The sequence below is a fragment of the Macrobrachium nipponense genome, chromosome 43, assembly GCF_015104395.2.
Source record: "Macrobrachium nipponense isolate FS-2020 chromosome 43, ASM1510439v2, whole genome shotgun sequence".
Taxonomy (NCBI): domain Eukaryota; kingdom Metazoa; phylum Arthropoda; class Malacostraca; order Decapoda; family Palaemonidae; genus Macrobrachium; species Macrobrachium nipponense.
Genome location: NC_061104.1, coordinates 45,863,397 through 45,870,192, shown reverse-complemented (window position 1 = coordinate 45,870,192; position 6,796 = coordinate 45,863,397).

Sequence of the window (6,796 nt, the reverse complement as noted above, 5' to 3'; positions counted from 1 at the left end):
TGGCCTTTCCCCCCCTCCGCGCTACCTTGTCGCTCCGGGCTAGCTCGAGCCTGTATGTCTTCTCGCCTTTCCCACCTTACTAGGGCTCCTTCCTGATCGGAGTCCTGGTATCCAGCGGAAAGATGTTAGTCCACCCAGTAGAGTGGACCGGAGCATACAGTGTGTCTCTGCTAACCTTACCGTATTGCTGAGTTACTACACTCCGCTACGCACTGGACTTAGTCCGGTTCGCTTGTATTTTAGGTTTAAGAAGTTATCTATAAGTTTATCTTAAGTACCTTAAACCATCCCCCCTCCCTTACATGTTTTACCGCGGATCTCTCCGGGATTATAGCCTACTTCAGGCGATGCAGGGAGGGGTTATGCCCAAATTTTTTCCGAGCTCCGCCCCCCGCATGCAACGGAGTTCTTCTGTCCCTTAGTCTGTAAGTGATGTTTTTTAAGATACTCATGTGTCTTCCCACTTACAGGCCACCAAAACTGTGAGCATCCGGGATGTTCCGCCACACTTCAGGACCCATGTGGACACGAAGTTTGTCCGGTCCCATGCTCATGCGCGACTCCGCACGGGGACATCCAGGTCTGGTACCATGAGAGTGTACCATATGTACGATCTGGTGAGCCAGCTTTTGGAAGGGGTAAGTATTCCATCTCCAGTAGCTGCTCCGCTTCTATTTTAGTGCTTAAGTTTTCATCATTTACTTTAACTTAAGGCATCTAGTTAAGTTATACTTTAAGTTTTAGTTTTAAGTGACTCTTAAATCTAAACTACGCCCTCTCTTCCAGGCGCCGGCAGTAAGGGATTACCGCACTGGGCTACCCTGCGGGCCTGGGTCGGCGGGTTTTGGGAAAAAAAAAACGCCGCTAAGGGACAGCCCTACATCCTGGAGAAGCGGTTGGCATTATTAATCTTCCCCGGAGGCAAGGCGACAGGATACGTCGACCCGGTAGATGCGGCTCCGACTATCGCCTTCATCCAACAACAGCTGGCTGCTCATTAACTGATCAAGACCAGGATATCTCTACGGATGTCGCGACCCTGGATATTAATGTTGAACCTATGGTAGGTATAGACGACCTGTTGGTCGAGGTAGGTAAGGTGGACACCCAAGGATCACCCTTGGGCGTGACTGTTTCTTCTACCCCTGCAACCTCTCCATCCTTCCAAGGCTTTACGGGTGACGAAATATATTCTCCTCCTGACGCTTCGGTTAGACCTAGGTCAAGCTAAAGTGATGACCTTGACTAAGACGTCGTCGTCGTCTAAGAAGACGACTTCGGCTTCATCCTCTTCCCGTAAGTCTCCGGCTGGGAATCCCGGAGCAGACTGTCTAAAGCTTCTAGCTCCGGCTCTAAGTCCTCGAGGAGTAAATCCTCCAGAGAGAGATCTCGCACTCCGGCAGAGTCACCAGTTCCGCTACCATTGGTTCCAATTCAGAGCCTCCCCTCCACCTCCGCAGCAGCTCCGGCTTTGGACTCCAATGCTGGCCTGTTGCAACAGGTGGGCGACCTGGTTGGGTCCCTAAAGAGTAGCATGGAACAAATGATCTCTCAGTCTGTCGGATAGGATTACTTCCCAGGACTCCATTATAGCCGGGCTGAGAGAACTCCTCTAGCCTCTCCTCCACTTTCCAACACAAGTGGAACTCAGCTTCCTCCGTATGACTCACTACCTCCGTTCTCTATGAACAACCCATGGAGAGTAGCGTCATACGCCCCCTTCCAGGACGGTCTCATCTCTATACCGGAATTTGGGACTCGAAGAATAGAGGACTTCGACTGTTTCATACCCGGAAGACCTCCAGACCTACCGTTCATAGGCTACGCAAGGCTCACACCTTCGGCTATGGTTCGGGACGATAGGGTACCTAAGGAGACAGTCCTCTTATTCACGTGACCAGGCTCAGAGAGAATGGCTCAGGTGTTTAGAGGACATGGATTGTTCTAATACCAAGATACAACCGTTTAAGGAGTCCCTTTAACCATTTTCACAATGGATGAGAGTACCCCGCTCCCGTTCCTAACCAAGATCGCGAGGTCGACCATCCCAGCGGCCCAGAAGGGGGAACCTATACCGCAGTTGAAGGAAGCAGATCCCACATCTCCGTTGCTCCCTTCAGTTGGAGAATTGTGGGAAGACTTGCCGAACCTCATTCTCAGCTGGCAAACTCAATAACCGGACTGTGCTATGGAGCAGTTTGGTGAAAAGCTACCCAGGCTCCCAGATAGCCTTATTCAGGCTGAATTTGACGCAAAATCGCGACTAGCCAGATCGATCAATCTATGGCTATGTCTGAGGTAGCAACCATGGCTTATGGATCAGAACCGATTTTTAAGCTCATGACCAAAGCCCTGACTCAAACGGTACAGTCAGATATGTTTGAGTTTGCCACTGCTCGGACGAATTGTAGGAAGCATGTCCTACAAGAGGCAACCATTCGGCATGAACCGAATAGGTTACTCTCGTCTAGCATCTGGGAGCAGATCTCTTCCCAGAAGCTATGGTTAGGAAGTCCAGTCAGAGGCTACGAGGTTGAACCAGAGCCTTAAGGACCGTTGGGGCCTTACGGCTAAGGAGGAGGCAAGACCTGACAGCTAAAGGTAAGGGACAAAGGAAACCCAGGCGTTTCCAACCTTACCAGAAAAAGCAACCACGCTTTTCTCAACAGTTTCAGCGGTACCGTTAGTGCAGACAGCCCAACCCTCCACTTCTAAAGGTCAATCACAGCCAATTTATGTGAATATCCCCTCAGCCTCATCCCTCCACCTCTTACGCCATCTCTCCAGCTTACAATCAAACCTTCGAGAGTCAAGCTTCACAGAAGTATGACCGCTCGGGTAAGGGAGGCAGAGGTAAGCGGTCCTTTCGTGGGAGAGGATCGGGAGGCCCCTTTAATAGGGGAAAGCACTTCAGAGGAGGCCGAGGCGGTTACCAGAACCAATGAAGAACTTCAGGTAGGAGGGAGGCTGTTTCACTTTCGCCACCGGTGGAATACTTCAGCCAATGGGCTCAGAGCATAGTGTCAAAAGGCTGGGTTGAGCTGGTTGACGAACCCACCTCCAGCCAGTCCTTCCGTCAACTTCCTTCCAAAGAATTGACAGAGTACGCGGAGGACCTCCTTCAGAAAGGAGCTATAGCGAGAGTCAAGAGATTAAAATTTCAAGGTCGCTTGTTCAGACGTGCCAAAGAAAGGCTCACAAAAAAGAAGGGTAATCTTAGACTTGTCCCGCTTAAACTTAGCCATCCGCTGCGACAAGTTCAAGATGCTCACGATCTCACAGGTGCGGACCTTACTTCCCGTGGGGCCGTCACCACCTCTATCGATCTTACAGACGCCTACTATCATATCCCTATTGCAAGACACTTCCGTTCCGTATCTGGGTTCAAGATAGGAGACCAGACATTCTCCTTCAAGGTAGTTCCATTCGGACTCAACGTGGCACCCAGAGTGTTCACGAAGCTAGCGGAAGTGGTAGTGCAACAACTCAGATCACAAGGGATTATGGTAGTAGCGTATCTCGAACGATTGGTTGATCTGGGCCCCACAGTCGAGGAATGCAAACCGAGCTACACTGAAAGTGATTCATTCCTGGAATATCTAGGCTTCAAGATAAACAGGTCCAAATCAAGACTCACATCCAGAGTCAGACTTTCAGTGGCTGGGCATTCAATGGAATCTATCCTCCCACACTCTGTCGATTCCATCAACCAAAAGGAAAGAAATAGCGAAGTCAGTCAAGCAATTTCTAAGTCACAAACTAGCGTCAAGGAGAGCTCAGGAAAGGATCCTGGGTTCTCTCCAGTTTGCATCAGTGACGAACGTCTTAATGAAAGCCAAACTGAAAGACCTAACCAGAATCTGGCGCTCGCGAGCAAATGTCAGGTCCAGGGACAAACTATCCTCAGTGCCTCTGATTCTAAAGAATCGACTTCGGCGTGGGCGAGAGTCAAGAATTTGTCAATGTCAGTACCCCACAAAATCAGTTCCCTCCACCAGGGATCACCATCCACACAGACGCGTCCTTAAGCGGCTGGGGAGGGTATTCCCAGGTCAAAAAGGTTCAAGGGACTTGGTCACCTCAGTTCCGTCAGTTCCATATAAACGTCTGGAGGCAATGGCAGTGTTCTTGACTCTAAAAAGGTTACGCCCACCAAAGTACTCCCACATAAAGCTAGTCCTGGACAGCGCAGTGGTAGTACATTGTATAAACAGAGGAGGCTCCAAGAGTCACGTCATCTAAATCACGTCATGGTAGCCATCTTCTCCCTGGCAGACAAGTTCAGTTGGCATCTTTCCTCCACTCACATAGCTGGAGTGAGAAACGTCATAGCAGACGCCCTATCCCGATCAGTACCCCTAGAGTCGGAATGGTCACTGGACAACAGTTCGTTCCAATGGATCCTTCAAAGAGTCCCAGGGCTACAGGTGGATCTCTTCGCATCCCAAGCGAACCACAAACTACCGTGTTATGTAGCCCCCAAACCTGGACCCTCTGGCCTATGCCACGGAGGCCCTGGCTCTAGACTGGAACAACTGGGAGAAGATTTATGTCTTCCCTCCAGTGAATCTCCTCATGAAAGTATTGAACAAACTCAGGACATTCAAGGGTCAAGTGGCTCTAGTAGCCCCAGACTGGCCGAAGAGCAACTGGTATCCTCTAATTTTGGAGCTGGGCCTTCGTCCTCTTCGGATCCCCAGTCCCAAGCTCTCCCAGTCAGTACAAACGAAGACTGTGTTCGCTTCCTCAGGGATTCTCAAAACCCTAACTTTATGGATTTCATGAAGTTTGCGGCAAAAAGAGATGCGAATATTGACCCTCAGAATATTCTCTTCTTGGAATCCGATAAAAGGGATTCAACTTTGAGACAGTATGATGCTGCTGTCAAAAAGTTGGCAATCTTCCTGAGAGAATCGGATATTAGAATCATGACAGTTAATTCAGCTTATATCCCTTTTTCAGATCCTTATTTGAAAAAGGTTTAGACAGCTAGCACGATTACGACAAACAAGTCAGCTTTGAAAAAGATATTTCAATTTGGATTCAACATAGACTTGACGGATTCCTACTTCTCGTCTATTCCTAAGGCATGTGCTAGGCTTAGGCTTCTGTAAGGCCTACGTCAGTTTCATGGTTCTTAAACGATGTTCTAAAACTGGCTTCCGAAACCGATAATGACACATGCTCGTTTATAATGCTCTTAAGAAAAACCCTATTTTTATTAAGCTTAGCTTCAGGAGCAAGAATTTCAGAACTGTCGGCTCTATCCAGGGACCCGGATCATATTCAATTCCTTCCCACAGGGGAAGTCCTACTTTCTCCGGAACGTAGCTTTTTAGCAAAGAATGAAGATCCTTTGATGTGGTGGGAACCTTGGAAGGTACTGCCCCTTCCACAAGATGTATCCCTTTGCCCAGTTTTAACCTTACGAGCCTTTCTGTCCAGGACCTCCTCATCTTCATCGGGTCCCCTCTTTAAGAGGGAAAAAGGTGAACTTTATCCATTAAAGGCATCAGGCAGCAAATCCTGTACTTTATTAAGCAAGCCAATCCTGATTCTTTCCCGAAAGCACATGATGTCAGGGCAGTAGCCACCTCAATTAATTATTTCCAACATATGAACTTCGATGAGTTGAAAAAGTTATTACTGGATGGAAATCGCCGACAGTGTTCAAACGTCACTACCTTAAATCCTTGGAAGCTCTGAAATTCCCAGCAGTAGCAGCGGGTAACATAGTTTCCCCTGACTCTAGCTAATTTGTAGTAGAAGATTCAGTCCTCCTTTCTTTTACCTGCCTCACCCAAAGTTCGTCTATTCCTACCTTGTTCATTTTGCATTCACCTTGGTCTTAGTGGCTTTTATGATAGTGTAATGGGTGCCCCTTATTGTCTGGCTAGGGACACTCACAAATGATTATAAACATTGATCTCATGGATGTTTCCCCTTATTTTTATGCTAAGGGATACATCATATTATAATGGTTACGGGTTTTGTATATTAAGTCATATACATTCCTTTATATATTATTATCGTTGGTTATTTATATTAATTGCTATTATTCTTTTGATACATGCTGTTACACAGATATCATTTGATACATGTAAGTCATTTTACCTGTATATATGTAAATTACCTTATGTTAACAAACATGATTAGATTTAAGGGTAATTTAAGCATATTTATAATTTTATACCCCTGTGTATATGTATCTTTTAGCAATTATATTCTCTTTATATATATTTTATCTTTTATTTGAGACCTATTCTGATTTACTTTTGTTTACAATCTTGTGCTATTTCTCTGGTACGATTTCGCGCAACGACACGAGCTGCGCCCAGAAAAAGGGATTTTGAACGTAAGGAAAAACATCTATTTCTGGGCGATTTGGCTCGTGTCGCCAGCGAAATCCCACCCTACCCATCCCTTCGCCCAAGATTGTCTGCTAACTTCAGGATGGCCACCAGAGGCAGGGCGCAGCAGTCGGCAGCATGGGATGGAGTAGTAGTAGTAGTACGAGCTGCTCACTCTGTGGGTCGGCTCCCCTCTTGGAGGGTTTTTGTAGTGGGAGATTTCTATTGGCATTTGGCTCGTGGTAGTGGTCTCACTCGCCTAGTGTTCATACCGACACCCTCTGGGGCAGGCGGATGCGAGTCAGTTATACTGACCTTTTTCTTTATTTTATTTATTCTCTGGTATGTGTTAGTACATTTACCTAGAAATAATAGATTAAAGGATATTTCGCTGGCGACACGAGCCAATCGCCCAGAAATAGATTTTTCCTTACGTCAAAATCCCT